General features: G+C 37.0%; 1 protein-coding gene across 1 annotated transcript in view; it reads left to right on the top strand.

The window, feature by feature from the left end:
- Positions 1–12,485, top strand: part of NRCAM (neuronal cell adhesion molecule) — a 258,892-nt gene that overhangs the window by 56,206 nt on the left and 190,201 nt on the right. The window contains 1 exon segment of the mRNA XM_039849322.1: positions 562–714. The gene's annotated coding sequence lies outside the window, so the exon portion shown is untranslated.

Raw genomic sequence — 12,485 nt, 5'->3', positions numbered from 1 at the left:
CTGTGTAGTTCTACCCTAACCTTATGCTTGTTTTACTTATTCCCAGATGCCTTTTTTCAGCATCTTCAAAGCCACTTCCAAAATGTAATTGCATTGCTGAGTTCCTCTTTGACATTGTCAGCCTTGATCAAATACTTAGTTCTTCATTGTTTGTTCTTTTCAGTCTGTATTAGATTCTTCCCAGCTGCAGCCTGTGTTGATGTGATTATAAAGCATGGTGTATTCCCATGAAGTACGAGAGTAGAATGAAATCAAGTACCTGTTTTCCTTTTTGATTTGTGTGCACAGTTGTTTCCTGCTATTTAGGGGTCATTCAGACTTCTATCCTATACCAAAATGTAATTAGGATTATGTTACCTTTTTTCATTACCTGTTGCCATTAAATTACTTAAAGTTTCTTAGATATTGATGTCCTTAAGAACAGTAATGCTTGGTTCAAATTAATCATGGACTTTAATATATATTAAGTTCTTGTCAATTGTAGTAGGATAATAGAACGAAATCTCCGGTTAATAGCATTAACTAACCCCAAACAATTTCACTGTGTTTTTTACTTTACAGGAATCTTTGTGATATTCTTCTTCAAGACCCCCTCCCCTGTGTGCTGAAGACTTTGACCAAAGCTGCTCTCAGCTGTTGGCATCATCCTGAGAAAAGGACCGGCTGCAAAAACCAGAGAACTGTTCGGGAAACTCCTGGCCCAGTGGATCCTCTGTAGGTGAGAGCCAATCAGTTTCTCTCTTTGTTTTTAGAAATCTAAATTAGCTGTTCTGTCTTCCAAAATATACTTCTTAGGAAAGGGTAAATAGAAGAATAGATTATTGCAGATTCTCTATAAAGAATCAATAGTTTTTCTTTTCTAGGAGAATTTTTTTAGTAGTAATGAAGGAAATCAGTTGGCTATTTTGACCAAACAGGAATATATTTGAAATTATAGCTCTGATCTATGAAGACTTATTTGAACACACACACACAGAATCTCACCCCTTCCTTCAAAAAAATCAGTAACATTTCTCTCCTTAGAGAAATTTCTCATGATAGTAGTCTCCCCCTTATCTACAGGAGATATGTTCCAAGACCCCCGGTGGATGCCTGAAACTGCAGATACTACTTTAAGGCTTCTTTTTGGCATATTCAAATTGCCAGTATCACACTCTTGTGTTTTGGAGCCATTATTAAGTAATATAAGGGTTACTTGAATACAAGCACTGTGATACCACGAAAGTAGATCTAATAGCCAAGGTGGCTGCTAAGTGGCTAACGGGCATGGATACACTGGACAAAGTGATAATTCATGTCCTGGGTAAGATGGATCAGGATGGCATGAGATTTCATCATGCTACTAAGAACCAAGCAAAACTTAAAACTTATGAATTGTTTATTTCTGGAACTTTCATTTAATATTTTTGGACCTGGTTGACTGTAGGTAACTGAATCCATGGAAAGCAAAACTATGAATAAATATATGTGGCGGGGGGGTCTACTGTATTTAGAGTCTCTGTCAGGCTTCATATCTACCTTATCCTGCTTTCTAGTATCAAACAATATAACTTATGTGAAAGCACTTTTAGACCATGAAATATTATTTGTATAAATAAGAAAAATTATTTCTTAACATTTATAATCCTCCAAAATACTCTCATACCCTCCAATCTGTTTTTCTCCATAGTTTGATTCATTTTTAATTTGATTCAATAAATTTTGCTAGGATCTCAAGAAGCAAAGGAGATAAGTCCTCATCTTCAAGGACTATCTATCAAATGCAAGAGACAGCAAGAGACAGACACAACTAAACATGACCAACTTGACTATGATAAAAAGATGTTGAGAGTGCATTAAGGAATGGAAAAGGTGTCAAATGCAGCCTGTAGCCAGAAGATTGTGTGTGTAAATGCAGCCTTTCTGGAGGAGGTGGCCCCTGACATGCTCCTTGAGAGGTGACTAAGAGTCGGCTTGGTAAAGAGCAGGGTAGAGTGGAGGAGGACGCTACAGACAAGAGTGGTGGGATAGGGGTATGAAACTCACATGCAGAAAGAATAAGTTGTTCTAGGCGTGGTGTGTGGGTGTGTGTGTGTGTGTGTACATGCATGCATTCGTGCATGCACACATGCGTGCACACTGAGGGGTTTTAAGCTGGCAGTCATTGGCATTTTAGGAGTGTTACCCTGGAGAGACTGTAGAGAAAGAGCTGGAAGTGAGCAAGATTGAAGGAACATTTGTTTTATAAACTATCTGGTGAAGAGATGGGAGGGCTAAAGTTAGAGTAGAAGCAGTGAGGAATAGAGAAAGAGAGAAATGTGAAAGAGCCAGAATGTGCTGGATTTGATGATAGTTTGGGCATTGGAAGTGAGAAAATGTTAGGGCTTGGGATTCTCAGGTATCTGATTTGGGTGACTGAGAGCATGAAGATGTAAAGGAAATTTTGAAGGAAAGAGGACTTATTCTTGGGGAGAAGAGGACTTTGAGGTACATAAGGGACATTTAGGTAGAAATGTCCACCAGGCAGCTAGAAGTGTAAGTCTGGAGATTGGCAGAGGGTTTAGGGCTGGAAACATTGATTTAGGAGTTATAGGCAATATTTAAAATCTCTTTTTAAAATACAAATTTGATTTTGTACTTAAGCTTTCAGTATTATTCATTCATATACTTAAAACACAACTGGATTTCCATTTCATTTTGATATTACCTGCCATTTTATTTGTATACATACTTGTTAGTCTTATTTTCTTGGCATAATGAATTATGATTTTTCCTAGAGACAAATGTGATGACTTTTTTAGTTTCCTGAAAGGAAATTTAAAGCAGTGTTTAAAAAAATGCAAGGTAAGCCTTAAAATTTAGAGGAGTTATAAGCCATTGCCATTCTCCTTTTAATTCACAGTAGTTATAGAAATTATTTTAGAAAAGTACTTTGCTTTCCAAAGTATATAGTTCTTTTTCTCTATAAATCATGGTTTCTTGTCAATTCTTCACTTTCATTGCTTTGTCCAGGATTTGAGGATTGCTTATAGTAGACTGAGCAGGATCTTTCTTGCATTCTTCAGTGGGGCGGTGCCAGGGTCCCCTGTTTTGAGTCTTCTCAACATTAACCCAGAATGTCATGAAGGGCTTCTGTTGCAACAGAGGCCGCACTGTTTGAGATCAAGTCCACTCAAGTTAGACTTGAAATACATTACTCAGAGCCTTCTTTGAGGGAATATCATGGGTAAAAATTTTAAATTCAAATAATACTTACAATAGTACTATTTTGAGTGAATTTTATTAGATTACTAAGGCCTTAATTGGCTTACTGACTTTTTTCCTTAAGACCTATTAGGAAATTACAAAATGTACCCTTTTGATAGTCCACTTCACTACATCTTTCCAGAAATTTGAAATGAAAGATCAACTAATCTGTCACTTTCATTTTTATTCACAAGAGAATTAATGTGAAGCAAAATTAAGTAACTTACTTAATGCTAAGAGATGGAGCCAGAGCCCTGGTCTGTTGAAACTCATTTTGCCTTTTTCACTAAATCATGTTTCCCCTCTTATTCCAAATCTTTATTAGACTGTGAAGTTATCTGTATGTCTTAAAATAGGAAATTTAATTAAGTAAATTTGTTAGCACTGATGGCATTTCCTTTGGCTAGTCACTCTATGTTCAACAAACAGATTTTGTATTAATACTTTAGACTCTGATTAAGGCTTTATTATTTTTAATTTTTATAAGTTTAAAAATTTTAACATAGATTTTGTTTTCGGCATTTTTTATTTACCTATACCAGTTCCATTACTAAAATAAAGGCTTGAGAGAGGATCACAACCACCTATGTTTAAAATTTAGTTGAAAAAGAATAATCATCTCAACATCTATTATCAAGATAGTTTTCCCCTAACAGCAGTCCCCAACCTTTTTGGCACCTGGGACCCAGGCTCTAATGAGAATCTAATGCCTGATGATCTGAGATGGAGCTGAGGTGGTGATGCTAGCACTAGAGCATGGCTGCAAATACGGATAAAGCTTTGGTTGCTCACCTCCTGCTGTGCGTCCTGGTTCCTAACAGGCCACAGACCTTATGGTTCATTGGGTTCACGGCCCAGGGATTGGGGACCCCTGCTCTAGTAAATACTTTCGATAACAGTGTAGTAGGCACATTTACTAACGATGCAAGTACTGGCTGTATGACCCAGTTTCCTGAAACATCCAATTTTTTTTCAGTTTTTTTTTCCTCTTTTTACATAAAAGATAACTTTCACACCTAAAAAAAGACACTCATCAATTATAAAACCAACCCTTTTAAGCACAAGCTATTTCTCATTTGGTCAAATACATTGTGATACCCTGCGAATTTTATGTATAGAAATTTATGGAAATGCTGAGTTGTTGTAACTTAGAATGGTACGTACATGCAAGTTATAGGTGATCTCAAGGACAATGAGTTGTTCTTTGAAATTCACAGAATGGTCAGTCATTGCTGTGAAACCAGTGGGCTTACATCATCAAGGTACGTGAATAAAACATGATTCACTCAGCCTGATAGCTGCCAATAATAAAAGGAGTTTCCACTTGTTTCTGTTCAAGACATAAGAAATATGTTTCCCTGTTTTGGTCTCTTTTTCCTTTCTTTCTTTCTTTCTTTCTTTCTTTCTTTCTTTCTTTCTTTCTTTCTCTTTCTTTCTTTTTTCTTTCTTTCTTTCTTTCTTTCTTTTTTTCTTTTCTTTTTCTTTCTTTCTTTCTTTCTTTCTTTCTTTCTTTTTTTCTTTCTTTCTTTCTTTCTTTCTTTCTTTCTTGTGGGGTGAGGAGCTCTTTTTCTGACTCTTCTGTCTCTGTCTCTGTGTCTCTTTTCTTGTCTCACTCATATTCTCTGTGTGATAGACACATATGAATATGATGTCTGCAAAATGTGAGACCCTTGACAGTTTATGTTAATGTAAGTGGCAGTGGAAACAGTATATCATGGGTGTGGGAAGCAGGTAAGCCGTCCTTCACTTGGTAAGGGGTAAGAGAGCTGTGGGGAGACATTGTCTAACATGTTTGCCCTCTGCATAGCTTGGCTGCATTGGGCAGAATGACGCCCTGAACAGGGATGCAGACATATGGAAGCTGCTGCAGTCAGTGAACATAAGATGGTATGATGGCTAGTAAAGGACAAGTCAGCTTTCACCACTTTTGTTTGGGTTGGTGGTAGGGCCTTCTTCTGAACCATCTTACTGCTGGCAAAGTATAGAATGCAATGGTATTAGGTGGCTGCTCAGATTCCAGAGTGAGGGTTACAAGTACCATTATGCAACAAAGCAATGGATAGAGTTTACGTTGGCTCTGGAGTTGCTACTTAAAAGTATTCAAGACTGCCCTCCTATCCTGTGGTTAGAGCACAAAATTCTGCTGGAGGAGGGTTATTTGGGGGACACTCATAGAAAGTACCCATAGGCGGGTTTTCAGGATGACATTTTTGAATGGGCAGCCTTCCAGCAGGCTGAAATCATATTTAACAGTAAAATGTGTTACGCTATGCCCTTCTATAGTGTGGGATTTTAAAAAGAAAGGGGAGAGGAAGTGCTGAGCCACCAACTTTTGACACAAATTCAATCCTACTGTAGAGGTCATAGACTGCATCAGCAATTTGTGGACCATTTTTGGCGGAGGACAATGACAATGGATTCCTAATCAGATGATGTCCTGCTACATTTGAATTGTCAGTCTCCACTGCCTTTTATTGTTTGAGTACTTTCAAAATTATTCTTGATTCAGGTTTATTATTGACTTTTGAACTCTAGCTTCTGCACTAATATCTTGCTGCTCATTGTTAAAATGAGAATGGTGACTAGAGAACTTATTTTTGCATTTGTTAATAGAATAGCAAGGTAGCATAATATGAATTAATAACTCCACATTTTCCCATAATATGAGCTGGGTTCTTTATCCCCTGGGATCTATTTCAAATTCATGCCCTAATAAACTATTCTCACTAATTGTTGCCTTTCTTGCTTTTTAAAAGCTTCTACATAGTTGATAAATAGATAACAATAAATAATAAATAATTTTGATTTTAAACTTTAAAAAACATGTTGATCGTTCTCATTATAAAATGGAAAACCAAATAAAACTTCCTCATCATAATCAATAATATTTGTATACTATTGTAAACAAAACAGTATAGTATTCGTGCTGTTCTTTTAATTACACAAGAACCATCCTGAGACAATTATGTCTTCTTAATATGGTTTAGAAAATAAAATCTGTAAGGAAAGATTGAGGATAAAATAAATTATTGAGGATGCAGAACTGCTAATAGAGTTTATTCATTCTTGTAACATCTCTCATTTAGAGGATATGTATATTACCATAAACAAAATTATTCAAAAATGACAGTGTCTACTTGAGTAATAATTATCTGTTACCAGTATTTCAAATTATTCCCTTTTCTTCTTTCCTGTCTTTGCTATCACAGTTTTCATGTTTCGTTTAGGTCATCATATTAGTGTATGTGTGTGTATCAGAGAATGTGACAGAAAAGGGACAAAGACAGAGAACAAGAGAAACAGGTGAAAAGAGACTGAAAGGTGAGGTAGATAGTCTTCATTTCCTACACATAAATCAAAGCAGTATTTGCAATTCTTACCTTCTCGATCTTACCTCTTTGATTTCTTTGGCATTAATTAAAGCTACGTGATTTCTGTAACTTACAAACCCATAAACATATATACAGAACCATATCCTAAGTTGGAGATCAGAAAATAGAGTCACCTTAGTTGAGTTGTGAACTGCCACCTAGATCCCTTGCCCCCTTGAGGACTAAAACACTCTTCCTCCAGCTTCTGAGAGTGTCAACAACTAAGAGGTCATAGCTGAGTCCCTCCTTCTGGCGATTGCTCGCAGCCTTCAGCTAAAGAGAGCTGCCTTATTCAAAGTTATACTACCTGCTCCAGGGCAGCAGTGTATGTTCAATGACTTGTCTATTTGAGAACAATACCCCAATTCAGGACAACTCTGTAGGACCTATAGGGTTGGCTGGTGCTTTTGTTGTGACTGTACCACAGCCCAGCTTCTCCAACTGCCCTGTCCAGCTTTGTTCACTCTCCCACACATGTTGAACCCAAGAGCCCTCACCAGTAAAATTCCTGCATGTAAGTCCTTATCCCAGAGTCTGGTTCTAGGGAAACCTGACATGCACAGCCACCATACATGGACCATGCCATGTGTGCATGTGTGAGTCTGTGCTTATGTATCTTTATAGCACTGTAATAGGTGCTGGCTCTGGAATCATAATCAAGGTCTCTAAAACCTAGCCTAGGCACTTCCAGTTAAAAATTGGGGGTAGTGATACTTACCTCTTAGAGTTGTTGTCAGCGTTCGATAGCAAAGTATTCAGTGCCTAGCACACAGAACTCATTAAATTATACCTTTTATTGTAATTACCAGTAATTACCTACAGATAACCCATAACTACTACACTGGTCCCGACCAATTGGTTACAATACAGAATGCATTTTAATCTTATTTTTATTGCAACATTTATTTTAGTAGAGTAGGGAAGTTAATAAAAGATGTGTCACCTGCAAATTTAAATAGTTTTTCTACATTGTTAGTCCCCTTTTATAAAGTATGTGGAGAATTTGGGCTGGATTCCAAAGGAAATCTAAAGTGGTTAAAGAGATGGAAAGAGTTCCGGTGAGTAAAAGTTAAAGGATCTGGAATTGTTTAGGGTTGGAAGGTTGAGGCATAACTTGCCTTATGTCTTCGAGTGAGTGAAAGTCTTTGTGGGGGTCGGGGTGAAGCTATTGGACATGGTTTGTCCATGTTCACAGAGGACAAAACAAAAGAGAATTGACATAAATTTAAGGAGGAAGATAGTTGGACTTGTACCAAGGGGGTTCTTCTACCCTTGGATAATAAAACAGGAAAGAGCTTGTAGAATATACAATTTTTAAAATCTTCAGAAAAATAAAAGACAACATTAATTCCTGAATCACTGACCAGAGAATTTATGGAGAACTCTGAACTCTGTGATTCTGTGATTTTTAGATTTTAGAACTGATGCTTCTGAGAAACTCAAACACATATGTTCTGTTTTGCGAATGGAAGACAATAACAACTATTTATTCACATCCATTTTCTTTATAGCTGAATTCGTTAGAGTATCTTTGAAAATGTCCATATGCACCTTGTATGTGGTTTTCTGATTGTATAACAAATCTGTTTCACTGAATAAGTGTCTTTCTGTGCATTTTAAAATCTGATATTATCATAATTTCCAATCATATTGTATATCATCTTTTTATATTCTGTATAAAAGTAAATTAAAGCCTACCATCCTGGGCCATTTATTTGTACCCAACATAAATTCTTTTGAGACTCAGATCTTGGGATGACATTGTTAAAATACTCATGAGTCTTAAATCACTATGAAGGCTTTAGAACAACAGCAAGAAGTCTGGAACTTTGGAGAACATCTTTTTCAATCAATTAATTGCTTAGAAATAAGATTAAAAAATGGATATAGGTTTTAAACTAAATGCTCTTTTAAGACCTCAGTGTCAGAAGATAAGAGGAAGTCACTAAGAAGTTTCTAAATTACTAATAAGTATATTGAATCTTGCATTTTCTCCTTAGTATGTCTTGTCATGTAGTAACTGGCAGAAACAGAATGGTGTAGGTGAAAGAGCACTGGACTGGCAGCCAAAATGCCTGGCTCTGGTTCTATCACAACCATGAAATGATCTGTTCTCTCATAAAACTATGTCTGTATAGGTTTCCTTTGAATTTCTAGTTCCAGCTTCCTATCTTAGATGCTCATCATGCTATAGTACCTTCTTTGAAAAGAAACCCAGCAGACCTGAGGGTTCGACCTCTGAGGGTCCAGCGTGGGGGCCCCATCACACTTTGACCTAAAGCAGCTCTGCTCTAATTTAAAAAAAATTTTAGCATACATACATACATCAATAGACAGAGGTTTTGTTTAAGATTTCACTTAATTAAATGTATCCACTGCTTGAAAAATGAGTTTTAAAGGTATTCTTAGTGATTCCTATATTTTCAATATTCTCCCCAATACATCTTATTAAAATACCTAGTTTTATTCTTTCTGTTACTGCCAAGCTAAAACTCTTCAAATGGCTCTATCTCATGAGGAAAAACATACACAATCCTTACCTTGGCATTCTCTTATTACCACGTGAGTTGAGTTGGCCTCAGCATTCTAACACAAAATTATCTTGGTCTGGTTATATCATATACACTGCTTGACACTGTGTATGCTCTCATAAACCACTCATCCAGTTGAGTCCCCTCTCTGATTTTGCTCAGCATTGTCTTTGCCCTTACTCTAAGCTACCTAAGCCATTCCCTTCTTTTTTGAGCACACCTCAGAATATACTATCCTCCTCCACAAGCCTTCCTTGATTATTCTAGTTCATATTGATCTATCTCGGGAATTATCTCAAGTGTTTGGGCATTTATACTAGTCTACATTACATTTTATCCAGTTGACAATGGTGTTATGTGGACTTTGTGTGCATATTATCGCCCTCTGGGGACATCAGGGAGTACTACAGAAGTGACAGTGACGACCACCTACCTAGGGAAATACAGGTGCTTGAATCGTCCCAAAATGTAAATTTTCAGTGTAATATATGCACTGAGATAGGAAGATAAATATATTTTGAAAATAAATTTCAGTGACATGGGTGGAAATAAAAGTGAACTGGTTCTCATGTTAACTTAAATTGCAACACATTGAAGCTCGAAGTACTTACCTAAGATCAGGTATATAATATAGGTTTCAAACCTAATTCTGCTTCTTACTTTGACCTTTTCTTTTAACATTTATGATATTTTTTAAACCACTGTGATAATACTGCAATTCTTTGTTTTTTCAATGTTCCAAAGCATTTTTACATGTTATTTAATTTTAGCTTCACAATGACCCATGGGCAAACTAGTATCTGTCAAATAAGAAAATTGAGCTTGTGGACATGTCCCAAATCCTAACGTGTTAAACCAACAGCAGGCATTAAAACTTAGATCTTCTAGCTTCTATTTTAGTGTTCTTATCCATGTTACTAAAAGTGTGGTCTATAGACCAGCAGCACGGGTATCACCTGGGCTCTTATTAAAAATGCAGAAGCTCAGGCTACACTCCAGACCTGCTTAACCAGAATCTGCATTTTAACAAGATGCCCAGGGATTCATGTGCACTTTAAAGTTGGAGAAGTACTGTAATTTATGGACAATCTAAGCCTCTGAGGTACAAATATGAAAAAGTTTTATTTTTATTCTGTCGCTGTCATCAGAAAGAATGCCTCTGTCAAATCTCTCTTCCCTTTGAAGAAGTCTCTAGAAGATGTGATAGATTTTTTGTTACTTGTAGGCTTTTAAAAGTTTATACATTCTAGTCCACTTTTAAAACTTCAAACTCACATGGAAGCAAAAGCTTTCCTTTTGTAGGCCAGCTTGTGCCCTTGAACCATTTGTTCCCTATTCATCAACCTGCTCTTGAACCACATGTACCACTTCCAAACTCTCTTAGTGATATGTTGGGATGATGCTCATTTTTCAGAATAAGAAATTCAACTTGCCTTGCTCAATCTTCAGTGAAACTCAGAAGTAAAATTCAAGCACACATACCCAACATAAAATAACTAAGAAATTTCAGTCTTTATGCATTATATTTCACCAGGTTATAGGCCCAAGTATGACATATGGTTGTCTTTGGCAAAAACTGAAGTTGATGAAGTATGAGACTGTACTTCATTAGGAAGAAACATTTTTCAACCTCTTGTTCTTCATTTTTATTTAAATTTCTCAATATTCTTTGGCTAGGAAGCCAAGAGTTAAATCTATTCACTGTGAGCCAAACGACTGCCCTTGGATGTTCAAGAGGAACTCCATTAAAGTCCCTGGGAGCTGTGTTCATTAGCGTTCTTAGGGATCACACATCACCCAGTCCCAGCTATGTGTTATATCAAACTTCTACCTCCAAACTTCTACCTCCTTGTCTTCATCCCTGAAATGAAGTTTCATTTTGGTTCTCCCACTGCCTCCTCCATGTCTCATTTGTTTTCATTTTAACTAGAAAAGAAAAAGCAGCTTTTGTTTTTATTTCTAGTTAGTACACTTCATAAATATTCATTAGCAGGTTCCCTTTCTAGCTACTATTTTGTAATTTGTTGTTTTTAAATGAAATCTAAAGTGAAAAATAACTCCCAGTTCTTACTTAAATACATTTGAGTTGTTACTCTTGATTTTGAGGTCTTAAGCCAATCAGGAGTGACTTTGAAGACTGTTTTCCCAGGCTACATCATTTTAAGAAGGCACAGCCTGTGTGTGTGTGCGCGCGCGTGTGTGCGCACGCACGTGGGTGCATGCGTGGCAGGCGGGGCTCATGGTTCGGTGGGTGAGTAAATGGGACAAGTGAGTAAATACAAGGACTATTTCCAGAGCACCTACAGGGGCTATGTGCTAGGCAGTTTATCCACTGTTCCACCATATCTTCACAAGGACACTGTGAGGCAGGTGTTATATCCATATTACAATCCAGGAACCAAAGTTTAGGAAAAGTTAGCAACTTGCTCCAGTTCACAAAGCTAATAAGTGAAGGATGTCTTTGAAAAGTAAGTGTTCTTCAGTGCCCTTCTGGTTATTCTATATAGTATTAGAGTAATTTTGGAGTAATTACTTTAGAGAGTCAATATGCTTTTTATCTTGGTAGATTAAATGTTTATAGACCTGGGCTACTTGGAATGGAGGCCGCCCGTTCTTGGCCTCACTTAAACCTGAGGCCGTGTGCTATCACTTAGATGTCAGAGGATTGACCCAGTATTTCTGTGGATTGCCCTTTTAGTTAGTGTTTTCTTTATTGGATAATACTACCGAACTCTCTGCCATTATCTGTCTGTAAAGACTTTTCCCACATTTAAGAAAGCTCTGCTTTGCAGAAATCTGTTCCTTCCTTTCTCCTCTTCTGGAAAACAAATCACATGTACCTCTTAAGTGGCCCTGTGGCTCAGCACCACACAATTAGCAGTTGTCATTTAGAAAAAGACTGCTTTTCTAAATTTGCTAGCCAGGCAGCTAATCTCTTTGTATTGTGAGTCTGTTTAATTGTTGCATAAAATTCACTCTGAGTCACTTTTTATTCAGTGGGGTGGCTGTGGACAGAGAACTCCCCCAGGAACCTTTCTGCCTTGGGTAGGGGTGCAATTGCCCCAGAGGCACACAGGTGCAGGTTAAGACCAGCCTGAAGCAGCTCTTTACGAGCCTCTTAAAAATTTTTTGCTGAAATTTAAAACACTTTATCTTTGGATACAAAATGAAGGCCTTTTTTTGGAACCCAGTAACACTTATAGTTGTCTGTTATTTGCCAGGCAAGATGTAATTAGACTTCCTGTGCAATTTACCACATGATTTAGGATATGTGATTAAAAAAAATGCCAAGGACAGGAGTATTTTTAAATAATGTTGATTTTTTTCCCCTGAGTATAAAAATAATACATATTCTCCA

The sequence above is a fragment of the Pteropus medius genome, unplaced genomic scaffold (assembly GCF_902729225.1).
Source record: "Pteropus medius unplaced genomic scaffold, Ma_sr-lr_union100, whole genome shotgun sequence".
Taxonomy (NCBI): Eukaryota; Metazoa; Chordata; class Mammalia; order Chiroptera; family Pteropodidae; genus Pteropus; species Pteropus medius.
Note: the sequence above shows the minus strand (reverse complement) of the source record. Positions and strands in the feature narration are given on the sequence as shown.